Raw genomic sequence first — 18,431 nt, forward strand, 5'->3', positions numbered from 1 at the left:
AATATACTGCGGGTGGAATTTCAGGGCAGCTAGACGGTATAATTGTTTCTTCTTTGTTACACTATACATCTGACTACTGTCAGCGTAAAATCATCGCAAAACAATCTACATGATTACCCACTCCATGTTTTTTTATTTGAATATGTAAACATGTGTTAAAAAAAAACATATTTTCGATCTACTGTAAAAATATCATGTCTTAATAAGTAGCTCGGAGGACATTCATTGGATAGGTAGTTAGGTAGGTAGGTAGCTATCTTCATAGGTTTGCATGATGGACGTAGTCAAGTTTAAAATTCAGAACTAGACAGGAAGGAAATGATGGTCTTATTTTGTACACATTTGTTTCAAACGACGTGATGGGCCCAGAGTGGATCGGTGGTCCAAGGCGCTCGCTATTGCAGATTAAGAACATCTCACCTCTGCTCGAATCTCTCGAGCAACCTGGGTATGTGAGAAAGCTTTCCAGTAGCGTAGCGTGTATGTGATTCTTCTCGGTTGGGGTTCTTCTGGCTGCCTTGTATAGACTAACAGGCCTAGTAAAATGCCATTAACCACAAAAATCTCCAACCTCAAACCACGTGATGTTTTAATGCGCTATATTTATCAAAATATTATTCAAACATATCGGAATACTTTTTATGCTTCTATCCGTGTCTGGCCCGCCCATCTTGTGACGTAACACACGAGGATAAATACAAAATACGGTCACTGACCCAAGGGCGCGGTTATTAGTGCGAGATAAATAGTTCTTAGCTGCAGTTACATACCGACAGTCTATACCTAACGGGGGGGGGGGGGGGGGGTGAAGGGGGCACATATGGGGAAAATTCATATTCATACAAATGCGGTGAAAAACAACGTTCAGAACAGGGCTGCCTGCTTAGATCAGAATTACAGTATTAACAAATCAAGGTTATGTTGAAAATAGAACAAACAAAACGGTTCAATTTTATGACGTCAAAGCGTGTCTGCAAACTAGAACGATCGATAACCTTGTCGATGTCAACCTGGGCTGAATATAAATGTGTGTTTGTTGACGGACTTTGAAAAGCACTTTCAACAGAATACAGACTGTATCATGCAGAGGAAATAAAAGTCAAGCGCATTTCCAAGGACTCACTGAGGCAGCCGACCTTGGCGAGTAATGAACTAGCGATTCTTGTATTGCGCCACATTCAGATGTGCCGCGAGGGAAGAAAAAAAAAAAAGAGTAAAATAAATCAAAACAGCAAACTAATAATGTGTTGTCCTTGACGCTTTGGAAATAAAACACCTTGCAAGTAAATAAAGGAACAAACAAATGACAAAGTGACATATATTGTACATAAAAAAGAACAATATTTCATACATATTGAGAATGATAAAAAAGTTAGGAAAGGTAGATTTTCCTTTTGTCAGAAACAGCCTGTATAATTTTTTTTACTGCTTGTAGAAGTCAGTTATATTGTCTTCTAGTCGACACCTAAATAAATGGAGGGGGTGGACACCTAAATACATGGAGGGGGATGAACGCCACAATTTTATGCAGGTATTTACTTTCTACGCGTGTATTTTCTATTATTATATGCTGTATATTCTCTCCTACATTATTATATTTCCATTTTCTATTAGTTCTAAGCAGGGACGTCATTTGGGGGTGTGACGTTCTGTCGTATTGAGGTGGGGCTCTCCCAATATAATTTAATTAAATTAAATTGAAAGTTCCACCCTGGCTCGTTAGGTTAGAAAGTTAAATTAGTGATGATGTAGATTTACAGCTCTGAGCCCCCAGTCAGCAATGCCGACGGTTAAATTATAGAGAACACGAAGATGAAATTCAATCAATAACAATTTAATAAATGTGATAATTTAAAAACGATAACTTCCAATCACTCGTCTTTCCCTCGACCAAATGACAGCCTAATTCATCCCGTGATTTACAGTGTGAGTTCGATTTTCCCCCGTCCTTGCATCTACTCATCTATTTCTTTCCCGCTGATTCCTTCCTTCTTTCCCTTCCTCTAACTCCTTTGTCTCCGTTTCCCTCTCTACTATCTCCTCCTACAATTTCGCTCCAGACTTCAACTTCTCCTTTCTTCTCCTTTCCCTCTCTATTATCTCCTCCTCCAATTCCGCTCCCAGACTTCAACTCCTCCTTTCTTCTCCTTCCCTCCTTTCCTCCGTCTCTCTATCCGAGACAACGGGACCAAACTTTAACTGGTCTGTCCCTCAAAGCTTCCTTTTGAAGCTTTCTGTACCTAGACCTTCCCGCTCTAAGAATTTCCCGCCAATAACGAATGGCTATTCGGAGTTACGCTAACCTCTTCTCTGGGTAATTTCTCTCAGCGAACTAACTTTTGCCGGAAAACGCAGGGATATCATTCTACCCAAATCAAGGTCTCCCCCCTATCTCGATTCTGATTGGGTGGCGCTGTGCCCCTGTCCAATCGTCTTAGCGGCCAGTTCAACCTGTCTGTCTGTTTGCAGGGGAAAGAAGTTAGGACACTCCCACTTCTTCAGGCAATTTCTTTTGATCTTGGAAACATTTCGACACCTAGGTGATAATTGGCTGTCTGTGACTTCGCAACTCCAATGTCCGGTCCGTCGATTCTAGCCACAACAATCTTACGTAACGGATTAGTGCTAGCCTTCAGCAATGTTCGACATCAAACAATGACCCGTCAGAATTGCCTTGATTATACATGTTTCAAACTGGGCTACTCTGGGTCGGGGTAAACATGACACCCCCCCACGCTTGAGAATAAAATCGGGATTTTATTCCCTCAAAATTACTTCAAATGCAATGGCATTAATACACGAAATAAAGAACAAAATTATCGCGACACTACACACTGAGTGCGAACATGAATATATATATATATATATATATATATATATATATATATATATATATATATATATATATACAGCGATCTATACCATTCCAGCGCTCCTGCTCATGAAATCGGCGCCTACGTTCTCAGTTCCTTTCACGTATCTGATCTGCGTCTGGTATTGTTGTAAGAACAGCGACCATCGCATCAATCGTCCATTCTACAATTTCGCCTGCGCGAGATACGCGAGTGGTTGGTGGTCGGTCTCCAAGATGAACTTCCGCCCGTATAAGTACCGCTCGAACCGTGATATACCGAACACGATTCCGAGGCATTCTCTCTCCGATACGGAGTAGTTCTTCTCGGCAGCAGACAGTTTCCGGCTGCCGTACGCGACAGGAAAAAGCGTCTCATCGTACTCCTGCAGTAGTACTGCTCCCAGTCCCGTGTCACATGCGTCGGTGCGAAGAACGAAGTCTTTTGCCAGATCCGGTAGACGGACAACTGCGTCGGATGTAAGTCTATCCTTCAGCGTTTGGAAAGCATGCTCACACGCATCTGTCCAAATAACCTTAGTCGGGGCACGTTTCTTGGTTAGGTCAGACAACGGTCCCGCAATCGCGTTGAAATTGGCCACATACCTCCGGAAATACCCGGCCAATCCCAGAAATGACCTCACCTCAGTTTTCGTGGTGGGCCGTGCGGCGTTTCTCAGCTGCTCCACCTTCGACTTCTCTGGGGACAGCGTACCTTGGCTCAGGGTATGTCCCAAATAGTCCAATGTCCGGAACCCTAGGTGACATTTGGAAGGGCGAGCTGTCAATCCCGCCTGACGCAGCCGCTCCAAAACGTCAGCTAACAGAGTGAGGTGTTCACCCCACGTTGCTGTGGCTAACAAGAGGTCATCCATGAAGTTGTGGACACCCCTATCGCGCAAGGGTTCCAACAACTTCCGCATCATCCTAGTAAAGACGCTGGGCGCGTTCTGTACCCCGAACGGCATGAACAACCATTGGTAGGTCCCGTCGGGAATAGCAAAAGCTAGCTTTGCCCTATCCTCCTCCCTTACCGGAATTTGCCAATAGCCCTTGGATAAATCCAGCTTGGAGAAATATTTCGCTTTCGAGACAGAAGCGAAAATATGTTCCGGGTCAGGTAGCATTTCGACTTGAAATTCTGTCACCTGATTTAGCTTCCGGTAGTCGACACAAAACCGATGGGTGCCGTCCTTCTTCTGCACTAGGACTACCGGAGAGCTGTACGGAGAGTCGGCGGGTTCGATCACTCCCAGAGCAATCATCTGCTCGATCTCCTCCCTTACGACTTGTCGTTTTGCGTGGGGCAAGGGGTAGGGTTTCCGCTGAACTGGCCGGTTATCCACCAGCTTTAACCCGAACTCGACAAGCGACGTTCTCCCGGGTATTTCCGTAAGCACATCGGAATACCCGGCCAGCAACGTATCAATCTCTTCCCGATATACCGCAGTCAACATGGGGTCGCACTCCACGTCCGAGGGTGTCTCAGCCCTCGTTAACGGACAGCTCGGAACAGTGTTGGCACCTTCCGTATCGCCTTCGGCGTCCTCGGTGACTATCGTGGCGATAACAAAATCGCTGGCGGTCTCTCTTTCCCGGTATCTCTTGAGGAGATTGGCATGGTACAATTTCTCCTTCGTTGGTAGCCGTATCCGATATGTTTGACCTCCGACCTTCTCGGTGACAACGTATGGACCCCTCCAGGAAACTTGCAACTTGTTGTGTTCTTTGGGCAGCAGTAACAACACCTTGTCCCCTACTTCAAACTGGCGTGGTTTTGCGCGCTTGTTGTAATTCTTCGCCTGACGCGCCTTCGCTCGCTTGAGGTTCTCCTGTGCGAGGGAACAAACTTCCTCCAGTTTGTTGCGCAAGTCCGCAACGTATTGGTAGGTGGGGCGTACCTCCTCCACAGCGTGATCGTCCGTCCACAGTTGTCTCAGTATGGCGATTGGGCCGCGTACGGTCCTCCCGTACAGGAGTTCAAAGGGAGAGAACCCTAAACTCGCTTGAGGTACTTCCCGGTAGGCGAAAGCATGGCAGGAATATACCGATCCCAATCCTTGGGGCGGCCTTCGCACAGCTTCTTGAGCGTGTTCTTTAGGGTCCCGTTAAACCGTTCGACCAGTCCGTTACATTGAGGGTGATACGGTGTAGTCGTGAGGTGCTTAATTGACATCAGTCGGTTTACCTCTGCCATCACGCGACTCATGAATTGTGTCCCTTGGTCGGTCAGGATCTCGTCGGGCACTCCAACTCTTGACCAAATCCCAAACAGCGCTTCCCCGACGGTTTCCGAATCAATATTACGCAGCGCAACGGCCTCCGGATAGCGTGTAGCGTAATCTACGACCGTTAAGATATACCGATTTCCGTGCGACGACGCGGGTTGTATCGGTCCGATCAAGTCCATCGCGACGCGTCTAAACGGTTCATCGATAAGGGGTGTACTCCCCAAGGGGACGGGTCGATGATCCGTTTTCGGTGCCATTCTCTGACACTTGTCACAGGAGAGACAGAACCGTTTGACGTCTCCCTGGACCCCTGGCCAGTAAAATCCTTTAACAAGACGGTCACGCGTCTTGGCAATTCCCATGTGTCCACCCATGAGACTCTCGTGCGTGAGTTTCAACACTTCCCCTCGCTTCTCCTTTGGTACGACGACTTGCTTAAAGTGTTCGTTACCATTCCTGGCGTAGCGATACAAGATCCCCTGCTTGTATGCGAACTTCACCCCGCCATTCGGAGTTTCTCTCTCCGTTCCTGCTGCAGCGTATTTGTGCAACTGCGCCAGAGTTGCATCTTCCTGTTGCAGCTTCCTCAGCTCGGCCGGAAGAACGTTACTCACCGGTGTCGATGTAACTTCCATCGGCTTCGCTTTCGTCTGTCGACTCTTGGACCTGGTTTCCACAGCACTCACCGGCATCGGTGTGCAGGTTTCGGGGTTCGGTTGTGGCAACACATAACGACATCCCAGTATGACGTCATGCGACAAACCATCCAAGCATGCAGCTTCAATTTTCCCCTTCACGTACGGTGAATCGAGGTCAATGACAGCCACTGGTAATGAGTCACGCGCGCTGTTCGCGTACTGAACTTCGATTACCTCCCCTGTGTAATCCTCGGGCTTAACGTACTTCTTGTCGACAAGGGCTGGGACGCTACACCCAGTGTCATACAAGATTGTGGCACCTTCTCCGTTGACAGTAGCAGACGCGAGGTTGGCTGGGTTACAGCTTGCATCCGGCTCGCGCTCCTTCCTAGCGACGGCATTCACCTGGGTCTGCCTGCCCTTGGGACAGTCCCTGGCAATATGCCCCGGGCGCTTGCAGTTGTAACACGTCGGCGGCCCTCGCCGACCTGCAAGTCCCGCTTTCGTGGGTGAGGCCTGTCCAGGTCTATGGTTGGCATCCCTACCTGTAGATCCCCCTCCGACCCTCCCGTCGCCCTGACGGTTACGGACAGCCGGCTCTACCTCAACCACACGGCGCGACTCAGTGGGTCGGGGTCGATCCGCACCCACGGAACCTCCACTTTTCGAGTGGGCCTGCTCGTATCGCTCCGCCATGCTAGCGATCTCTTCGAGCGTCCGGTGCTCTCTCTCTCTGCTAGAAAGACTGTCAACTCGCGACGGTAAGTACTCAGGACATGTTCCTTGAGTATAACCTCGCGTAGCCCGTCGTACGATCGTTCGACTTCGGCCATCTTCATCCACTTCTCAAATAACCCTCGAACACGGGTGTGGAATTGAGAGTGGGTCTCCGTTGCCTTTTTCGCCGAGTCCCGAAAAAGTTTGCGATATGTTTCGGCGGTCAGCCGATAATGGCAGAGAAGGGCCTTTTTGAGCGCATTATAGTCGTCAGCATCGTCTGCAGCTAAGCCGTGGTAGACTTCACGAGCTGCACCTTGCAAAAACTGAGACATTAATCGCCCAATGTTGTTCAGGAATTTATTGAGCGTGAGCGAGTTTCTCAAACTGAACAAGAAAATCGTCGATAGATTCCTCCTTATCGCTGAACCGCGGCATACTTATCTGGACCATTCGGTGGTCGATGAAAGGTCGTCCGGTCCCTCCAGAACTTGTGCTGGCGTCGTCCCTATCATTGTCCCTAGCCGCTAACCTGACCTTCTCCATTTCGAGAGTGTGAGCAAGCTCTCGTTCTTTTGTGGCCGCTAATATCCGGGCCAGCTCCAGCTCTTTCTGGGTTTCTCTGTCCGCGGATATCTTGGCCAACTCCAGCTCTCTGTCCGCTGCTTTTTCTGCCTTCCATTCCTTGATTCTTTCTTCAATAAATGCTGCCAGGCGATCTCCCTCGTAGCCGAGATCTTCCGACCCCATGGCACGGTACTCCTTGATCATTTGCCTTTCTGTAGCCATATTGTTATACTAATAGGAAGTGATACCTTGTCTCGACCTTACTAACAATGGACAGATATTACAAGTTCCCAGCCAAATACTTACCTGTCGACAACAACTAATTTCGTTCAGGTAAGATATTTGCTCGATATTTGCTTCACAATTACTGCAAGTAATTAAAGATCTACCAAACATGCAAATATCAAATATAACAAACACAAGATGAGAAAATCATAAAAATTCAAAATACATAGGATGGAAAATATCTCACACTGTTCACTAATACTTCCTAACAAATAAACTTTTAGATCGTAAAATAATATTTATGTCTAATTCAAATCCCGGACGGAGCGCCCACTGTGGCGTTCTGTCGTATTGGGGTGGGGCTCTCCCAATATAATTTAATTAAATTAAATTGAAAGTTCCACCCTGGCTCGTTAGGTTAGAAAGTTAAATTAGTGATGATGTAGATTTACAGCTCTGAGCCCCCAGTCAGCAATGCCGACGGTTAAATTATAGAGAACACGAAGATGAAATTCAATCAATAACAATTTAATAAATGTGATAATTTAAAAACGATAACTTCCAATCACTCGTCTTTCCCTCGACCAAGTGACAGCCTAATTCATCCCGTGATTTACAGTGTGAGTTCGATTTTCCCCCGTCCTTGCATCTACTCATCTATTTCTTTCCCGCTGATTCCTTCCTTCTTTCCCTTCCTCTAACTCCTCCTTTGTCTCCGTTTCCCTCTCTACTATCTCCTCCTACAATTTCGCTCCAGACTTCAACTTCTCCTTTCTTCTCCTTTCCCTCTCTATTATCTCCTCCTCCAATTCCGCTCCCAGACTTCAACTCCTCCTTTCTTCTCCTTCCCTCCTTTCCTCCGTCTCTCTATCCGAGACAACGGGACCAAACTTTAACTGGTCTGTCCCTCAAAGCTTCCTTTTGAAGCTTTCTGTACTTAGACCTTCCCGCTCTAAGAATTTCCCGCCAATAACGAATGGCTATTCGGAGCTACGCTAACCTCTTCTCTGGGTAATTTCTCTCAGCGAACTAACTTTTGCCGGAAAACGCAGGGATATCATTCTACCCAAATCAAGGTCTCCCCCCTATCTCGATTCTGATTGGGTGGCGCTGTGCCCCTGTCCAATCGTCTTAGCGGCCAGTTCAACCTGTCTGTCTGTTTGCAGGGGAAAGAAGTTAGGACACTCCCACTTCTTCAGGCAATTTCTTTTGATCTTGGAAACATTTCGACACCTAGGTGATAATTGGCTGTCTGTGACTTCGCAACTCCAATGTCCGGTCCGTCGATTCTAGCCACAACAATCTTACGTAACGGATTAGTGCTAGCCTTCAGCAATGTTCGACATCAAACAATGACCCGTCAGAATTGCCTTGATTATACATGTTTCAAACTCGGCTACTCTGGGTCGGGGTAAACATGACGGGGGGGGGGGACGGGAGCAGAGGGGGTGGGGTGGCTTCCCCCTCTAATTTGCATGTGCTGTAAATTGCTGTAGCTTTTATACGAAAATTAATAAGCCCATCAAGTTTTGACCCCACCCACCCGAAAAAAGTTGAAATGACGTCTCTGGTTCAATGCTGTATGTTCCAGTTTGTATTATTCTATTTTGTATTTTCTCTGCGATTAGCATTCTCAATGGAATCTTTACATCTGCCAGTATTTACTACTGAATTCTAAGTATGACATTAATTAACTGCAATTTCACGAACATTTGAGAAGTTTTTTGTGCATTATAACGTTACACGCGTTAAGATTTTCATTTGTTTGTTTATTTTCATCCCCAATTTTCTCATTGCAACTGATCGATTTCATTTTATAACACACCGTTAAGTATTACGCAGATAAAACGTCCACCTACTAAAGTTATAATGTATGCCTTTGTAGGGCAATGACATTTCCAAGTTGGATGTTAACATGATGGAAGACGTAAACAGATCATGACAAGAGAGGGCATCGTGATAACCGATTGAAAATGGTGTCGCGGATCAGGCATGTTGCATTCTAATCACGATAACTAAACTACAGATCCGACCTACCGTATTTTAAATTTTTTTATATTACAACATAAATGCTTCCTTCTTTCAGATTATTTTTAATTTTTTTTAACGATGGCTTCGTCTGTTCAAAATTTCAACATGATATCATCAATCGCATTCAAACATCACCATCTGACTCATTCGAGTAGGCGATTTGCTCTTTTGTTTCTTATTTTTTTTTAATCCTTTCAGACTTGTATCTTTGTTAGCAAAGAAAATCATTCTAGCCTGCAATTTTTGCTTTTAAAACTAAATATTTATAACCAATAACATTTTACCAGATACATTTTGAGAAATTCTGTGATGACGAAATTATACTATTGTATGTCAAAATGAAGGCGAAGACCAGAGTAAGCTGCTCGCTTTTGCCATTACAGACACGTCAGTTCTGTCTGCATGAGTTCTCGTCTTGGCCTTGGCCAGCGTGGGTATGTGAGAAAGCTTGCCAATAGCTTCCCGTGGGTCTTGGTTTCTACCCCGGTTCAAACTCCGTTTTTTTTTAATACATAGACAGCCATGCTGAAAATGACGTTAAACCCACGATAACAATAACATATTATGGCGTTTGTATGCATGTGTACGAAATCAGAGACATGTATACGCAAGATAGGCCCTTCCTGAAATAAACGTTCAGCAGACAACAGCACTGATAAAATACATTTGACGCATTGTTTGGTCAGAATTATTTCGAAAACATTTATAACACAAAAGGTCTAATCGGTGTATTTAAACAAAATGAAAATATAGAAATGTTCATATAATTTTTAATCTTGTTTTTCACGGCCACACAAATTTGAATAAATTCTCACTTCTTAATTAGTAATACGATAATCACACAGAATTTATATTAAAAATGTTTGGAATACAATTGCTTTGAAAATGAACTTATGATGTTCATGAATGATTTATTAATGAAGTTTCATGTGGTAATTTCACAAATAGTTTACATGAACAAAACACTAATTAAGCGAGCAATGTTTCGAACCTAATGATTTCAAAATTGTGTTCTATGAACAACAATCATAAACAAACATCATTAACAAACAAACAAACAAACAAACAAACAAACCTCACAAATAAATAAACATCATAAACAAGCAAACATCATAAATAAAAAACACACAAAATAGATTTTAACTGAGCGCTTGAAAAAGGAGGTGGGGTGGGGTGTTGTTGTAGACCATTTTTGTGTTATAATTGCGATTTACATTATATGCATCCAACAATAATTTTTTTTTAAAGGAAAGTCAATAAACTAAACCACATTATTAGTTGTAACAAGTTTTGGTAGCAGCCTAGGCTTCTGTGCAACTCCATACGCGTTTTATTAAATATTTCCTTTTATGAAACCGATATAAAAGGAATTTCTCTGTCTGTCTCTGTCTCTGTCTGTCTCTGTCTCTCTCTCTCTCTCTCTCTCTCTCTCTCTCTCTCTCTATATATATATATATATATATATATATATATATATATATATATATATATATATATATATCTTCTCGTCTGTACACATTGTCCAGATACCGCAAACGTACAGAGGAGGATCGGCAACATCGGCTTTGTAGACCTTCAGTTTGTTTGTAGATTGATGCCTCTGCGATCCCTAGCCTTTGCATGGAGTATGCCAAAGGCCACACTTGCTTTAGGAATCTGGAGTTAGCATCATCGACGTGATCTACACGTGACAGTGTTCTACAATGATATATGAACTTGTCCACTGCCAGGAGTGTTCGGCCATTTCTTGTAATGATAAGGTTTTGTTGGTGCGTGGTGTCTGTCTTCTTGACAGACTGTGAAGCCGAAATTGTCACACGATGAAGACAAATGTTTCACGTTCTCTGGCATGTCAGACTCGAACTGGCTGTCAAGGAACAGTCTTCAGCAAATAGAAGATCACGAACAGCCACTTCCTGTAATGTCTTCATCTTTAGTCTCCTCTGATTTGAAGAGCTAGCTGTCAGTCCATTATCTGATGTTGATACAAATGTCATAATCTCAGAAGGCACCAGTAAGCATTGCAGAAAACAACATACAAAAGAGTTGGTTCCAACACGCAGCCTTGCTTGACTTGATTGGGGACTGGGAATTGTTCCATGAGAGACCATAACACCATGGAATTGCCGAATCCTCACGATGAATGTCCATGGGGGAGCACATTTTGCCATGATCTTCCAAAGTCCCCTACGACTTACAGTGTAAAAGGCTTTTGTCAGGTCGATGAATGTTGTATAGAGGTTCAAGCCGTCTCTGGCATTTCTCCTGGATTTTGACGACCTTCAAACACCATATATATGGTTCATTGTTCTTTCCTCAAGCCAAAACAGACTCTCAGGCAGGATCCCTTGACTGTTGTAATTAATATGGCGATTGAGCAAGATTCTTTCGAGGATTTTGCCTGGTGAGATATGCCCCGATGGTTGTCCCAGGATTGTCTGGTGCCATTTAGCCGGAACAGGTGGATGATGAATGCATTCTTGTACTCCTGGAGTAAGTTCCTTGACTCCATATTGACTGTAAGAGTTCAGGCAGTTTCAGTGCACCGTGCGAGCCTCGGGTATTATATACTTCTTATGGAATAGCATTTTCACTAGGTGTTTTTTTGCCATTTGACAACAGGAAAATTGCTGTTTTTAATCAGCGTTGGAGGATCAAGTGATATGTTGCATTCCACTTTGGACAGTCTGTCATTTGCCTCCTCACTGATATATGACTTTTGACTGAGAATGTTTGTTCAAATGTTCTGCCCATATTTTATTTTTCAGTGAGCAGTGTGGTGCTGTTGGCACACAGTATTGAAAATGTTCCTGCTGACCTCCGCCCATATATTGACTTCATAGAAGTGATTCATGTCATTCCTGTTCGGGCCCAGTGGTAAAAAACGCTAGCCTTTACCAATCACTGCCATCTCACCTCTCATAGCGTGGGTTCGAGTCTCAGGTTCTGCCAATGTGGGTGAGAAAACTTGTCGTTAGCTTCCCTTGCATCGGTGGTTCTTAGAGGGGTTTTCCCGGATTCTTCCTCCACCACTTGCCGTCATGTACAGTTTATTGTGATGAAAAATGATGATAACCACCACCACCACCATTCCTGTCTGCGAGGTAGTTGTAAAAGATCGATTTGAGACCTTCATCCAATACATTACGCAAAGTCACGGAGCTGGTTTTTTTTTTTTTTTTAAATTATTTTTATTTGATCTCGGGAATCGTGGAATAACATCAAACCAACTATCAACATGCTTATAGATTTTATTCAGAAACAGTAAATTATCCTCACAGCTTGATTCCATTTTGTGGTGTAAATTTCTCCAGTCTGTCACAGTGATTTTTCTCAATTGATCCAACGAACTTAAAACTATCTTTATTCCAAATGCTCAAAGTATCAAGAAAGTTTTATCGTGATTTGTGTGTCATCTGGATTTTGTATGTAGCTATAAAAAAAATCTTCAGTCATATTGCTACAATGTCTGCAGCGTGGCCCCGAGTGGCCGAGTGGTCTAAAGCGCTCTCCGTTACGGATCACTGCCATCTCACTTCTGTCTGGGTTCTAGTCTCGGATTCGGCCAATATGCTGAGAACTGGCGTTAAACCCCATAACAACAACTACAACGATGTCTGCAGTGTGGCAGTTTATACTGATGTCTAGCACTGGGCCATCAAGCTGCAAACATGTAGCATCATGTCTCACATAGTCACATTATACTGACACCAGGCCGACCAGTCAGTCCTAACACTGACCTTTTAATAGCAAGGGAACTTTTAGTACCATTTTTATAAGGTCTTTGGTACGACTCGACTAGGGTTCGAATCAGTGACCTCCTGCTTCCGAGGCGGACGCTCTAACCACTTAGTCCACCAGAGCGGTTGGTACATTATCTATAACTAAACTTATTGTGACAAAACTTTCTCTAATTTTACTGCATATTTAATGTTTCTTTTCTCAACCCGAAGTGCAAGTTATCAATAGTGTTTGATGAAGGTATATCATCTAGGATCAAATGTTTTGTTTGAAAACAACCTTTGTTCATATAGTCAGTGTTATCTTGACCTTTTGATGCCAAAATAAATAGGCTTTCCTCACCCAATGTTAAATCTAACCACAAAGCGTGGTCTTGGGTACATTATTTAGAACTAAGAGTTCTTGTGTGGAGACCATTTATCTTAATTTTTCAGTGACCTTGTTCCGTGACCATCTGATCTCTAAATGGATAGGTTTCATTTTTATCCTACGTGCATACCATTCACAAAGTTTGGTGACATGAGAACAAAAGTTCCTGTTTAAATATCAACACAGTATGGTTTATGGAAAGAAAGGAGGACCGATCAATTTCATAACTCGATACACGACCTAACAGTTTATAAGTGTATGTACTAAATCTATGTGGTCAAAAGAGTCAACTGATCTTTTTCACACAAAGGAATTACCCAAATCTGATTTTGAGCAGTACACAATGTCGAATCTCAAATGACAGACTGTCTCTTTATATAGGTATTAGGGGTAATAATGGGGACACAGGTTGTTGTTTTTGTTCTAGGGTTTAACGCCATTTTTCAGCACAAGATAGGCTATACATGGCGGCCAGTATAACTGGTGAAGGAAGAACCCTGGAAAACCCACCGACCCACGAGAAGCTACTGGCAGGCTTTCCCACTTACACACGCTAGCCGAGCCTTGGACTCGAACCCACGCAGACAGAGCTGAGATGGCAGTGATCCGGAATAGTGAGCGCTTTAGACCACTGGGCCACTAGGGGCCCCGGTGACACAGGTAATCGATAATTCAAACATTAATTCTTGACCTCATTCCAATCCATTAGCCAAGGAAAATGTATCTTAATGAGAAAAAGGTTATTAAAATTTAGAACCAATCTCTTCAATATAAAGTAAAATATTTTCTTGTGCAAAATATTTTTTAAAAAATTGCTCCAACATTCTAAGATTATCAAGGGTGAATCTGCTACTCGTTTCCTGCATCTTAGCCTAGATTATGGGAACTACATGTACATGCAAAGACACAAACACTAAGCAATCACTCATCTGAATTTCATGAAGGGCATATACAATAAAAAGTCCCCCAGAAGGCTTAAAATGTGCAGGAAACCAAGAGTCCCTTGAACAGACCAATGCTTTACTGATGCAAAAGAACAATTTCTTCTTTTTAATTGATGACTGTTAAAAGTGATATTTTAATGAAAAGCCCATGTTGATAAAACCATAAATTTTTAAGCTGCAATAAGATTTTCAAAATGGCTACCATGGTGAGCAGAAACATTTTCATTAAAAACACCATAAGAAGTCATTTTATGAAAACTGCATATTAACAAGATTTTTCATTCTGGACATTTTCAAGGTAAAGTAAAGTACACACTCTTGATAAGGCTGTGTAATCACAGATAAGAATAAGGCAGAGCACATACTCTTGATACAGATGTGTAATCACATATAAGAATAAAGTACAGCACACACTTGATACTGATGTGTAATCACAGATAGGAATAAGGTACAGCACACACTCTTGATAAGGCTGTGTAATCACAGATAATAAGGTACATCACACACTCTTGATAAGGCTGTGTAATCACAGATAAGAATAAGGCAGAGCACACATTCTTGATAAAGCTGTGTAATTGTGGCATTATAAGTGATCTGCGTTATAATGAGACCATCTGATATTGAGGTCACAACAATGTCAACACAAAAACAGGACATTTTACTGAATAATAACACATTGCAAAAGGTTCTTTTTAACCAATGAAATGAAATAACTAAAATTTAAACATTTCCTTCACCAGACATGCATTAATAGATGGAGATTTATAATGAAATATCACTTTGTCAGCAAGAGTAGTATCATTGACACTGAGTACATTTACTTGTAAAGTTCTTTAATTGGTGATATGACTTGAAGTCTAGGACATCAACAAGAACATTAAACACTCAAGTGGAGTGATATGACGAAGTCTGGAACATCAACAAGAATGCTAAACACCCGAGTGCAGTCATATGAATGAAGTCTGGAACATCAACAAGAATGCAAAACACAAGAGTGGAGTGATATGACTTGAAGTCTAGGACATCAACATGAACACTAAACACTCAAGTGGAGTGATATGACTTGAAGTCTGGAGCATCAACATGAACACTAAACACTCGAGTGGAGTGATATGAATGAAGTCTGGAACATCAACAAGAATGCTAAACACCCGAGTGGAGTGATATGACTGAAGTCTGGAACATCAACAAGAATGCTAAACACCTGAGTGGAGTGATATGACTGAAGTCTGGAACATCAACAAGAATGCTAAACACCCAAGTGAAGTCATATGACTTAAGTTTGGAACATCAACTAGAATGCTAAACACTTGAGTGGAGTGATATGAATGAAGTCTGGAACATCACCAAGAATGCTAAACACCTGGGTGGAGTCATATGAATGAAGTCTGGAACATCAACAAGAATGCTAAACACCTGAGTGGAGTGATATGACTGAAGTCTGGATCGACAACAGCAATGACCACATACAGTGGTGGCAACATAAAACATGGCAACACGCTGTAGAATCTTGACAATGAGCATAAGTATGTTTTTTTAAATACTGATAGACATATACACTTGTGTTCAATCTGCACCAATTAACAGTGAAATTTCCAATTAATATACATAATGCCAGGTTTCAAGTTATTTAATTGTTTCCTTACCTTCAAACCATTCAGACTAGTAAAAAATATTTAGCTCTAAGTGCACATATATTAATATAATTCATGAAATATTAAAAACAAGTCTGTCTGACTGGGAAAACATTAAAAACAAGTCTGTCTGACTGGGCAAACATTAAAAACAAGTCTGTCTGACTGGGCAGAATTGCCAGGTTATGGTTGGTTGGTAAAGCTCTATATAAATTGAAGTAAACTTGTTGTAGAATGATATACATTACATCTAACCTTTACAAACAAGCTCACCTGATCAGGAAATTGCTAAGATAAAGTTGGTCCATTGTGTTTATGTTTGTTCTATTGTTAACTGTATTTCTACAACATTCTAAAAAAAAATCTAAAACAATTCCTATATCATGCTCAGTACATCAAACTAAATGTCTTTCACAAGGACATGTTGAGACAGTTAAAAAAGGCATGCATGGGCAATGAACTACAAATTGAGACACACACCCTATTAAAGATAAATATACTTATTCCCAGACAAATCCATTACCAAATCAGCAAGCCTGACTCTTGCCACGGAATGACATAAATATATATACTTTTATAAATATATACTTATTTTTTTACAGTAATTAATTTCTGTATGTACACTTTGTTTCTGCCTAGAGAAAACTGGAAGGCTGATGTTTGTATAGTTTAAATTTCACATACGCACTATCTACCTCGACTGTGCAGCGCCAATGACAGGTTATACAGTACCAATCACTTTAATTTTTCAGTACCAATGACACAGACTGTACAGCACCAATGACAGATTGTACAGTACCAATGACAGATTGTGCAGTACCAATGAGATTGTACAGTACCAAAGAGATTGTACAGTATCAATGATTGTACAGTACCAAAAGGACAGATTGTAAAATCACTTAGATTTTACAATACCAATGACAGATTTTACATGGCATGAATAGTTGTATTTGAAGATGATTTTGTTATTTGCTTCTTTTTTCTTTATATTATTATTATCATTAATTTTCATTCCTAAAATGTCACATATACTTGATTACACGTAGTCCAAATGCAAATAACACAAAACTGGATCTGCTATTGCATAATGTGCCAGCAGATCAAAGTCTATGTTCTTTTTTTCTACTGAGAATCCCTTGCAAACTGCACAGACCTAGATCTACTGGTACATTATGCAACAGCAGATCTGGGTCTGTGTAACTTGTAATTAAACTGAACTTTTAAGTGTCTGAATACCTGTTTAAGTGAGGCTTATATTTTCTGAAACAACACCCATGACTAATTTAACAGGTAGGGGTTTTTTTTGCATGTCGTATGTTGTCAGAATGCTATAATAAAAAAACATCAGACATGCAAAAACTATACAGAAAGCTGTTCTTAAAATTTTAAAACCCAGCATATTTCCTTGGCATACATCATCTAACTGACCTCTCTCATTAGCATAATTCCCTTGCATACATCATCTGACCTCTCTCATTAGCATAATTCCCTTGCATACATCATCTAACTAACCTCTCTCATTTCTCTGCGAACACCCAGCTCACCAATTGTCATAGCTTATAATTAATTTAATTTTAGTTTTAATAATTGGGAGGGGGGGGGCTCTTTGAGAAAAAAGTCAGGGCAATTGACATGGACAGTTTATGTGGTGAAAACTGGTCAAAAGATAATTCACCTTACAAAGAAATGAAATTGTATATATTACAGCCATGTAGGTGACCTGGTCAGCTGTGACTGAACTATTGCTCTAACCACAATATGGAGCAAAACTATTAGGTAGACACCAAACTGGGTAGGGCCCTGAGTGGATGAGTGGTCTAAAGCGCTCTCCATTACGGATCACTGCTGTCTCACCTATGTCTGCGGGGGTTCGAGTCTTGGATTCAGCCAATGTGGGTATGTGAGAAACCTTGCCAGTAGCTTCTCGTGGGTTGGTGGGACTTTCCGGGGTTTTCCCAGGTTCTTCCTCCACCATTAATACTGGCTGCCATGTATAGCCTATCGTGTGCTGAAAAATGGCATTAAACACCACAACAACAACAACAACCAAACAGGGTCATTAGATTAATCAGTGGACAAGTGTAATTTCTGTTATACATGTAAATTGACCAAGAGATGGCAGTCAGGATGCCAAGTGCAGCTAGTCTGGTTCAGATAGTAAACTAGTAAATCTTGTAAATAATTTCAAAAGCATAATTTAACAAAACACTAATTAGCAACACATCTTAAATAGCAAAAACAATTATCATAACAAAAGTTCTTGAGAGTTATTCACTTTAAAGAATGATAGCAAAAGCTCTCTAGAGTTATTTACCTTGAAAAATGAAAAAAGCTCTATTAAGTTATTTACCATAAAGAATGAAAATGAATACTCTCAAGTTATTTAAACTTAAAACTGAAAATTGAATCAAACTTTATATGGTTTTCTATCCATAAAATGCTTGTATACAGCGACCTACACAAGTACAAAAGGCTTTCTGGTG

This window comes from Sinohyriopsis cumingii, chromosome 10, assembly GCF_028554795.1.
Source record: "Sinohyriopsis cumingii isolate HCF-2022 chromosome 10, ASM2855479v2, whole genome shotgun sequence".
Classification (NCBI taxonomy): Eukaryota; Metazoa; Mollusca; class Bivalvia; order Unionida; family Unionidae; genus Sinohyriopsis; species Sinohyriopsis cumingii.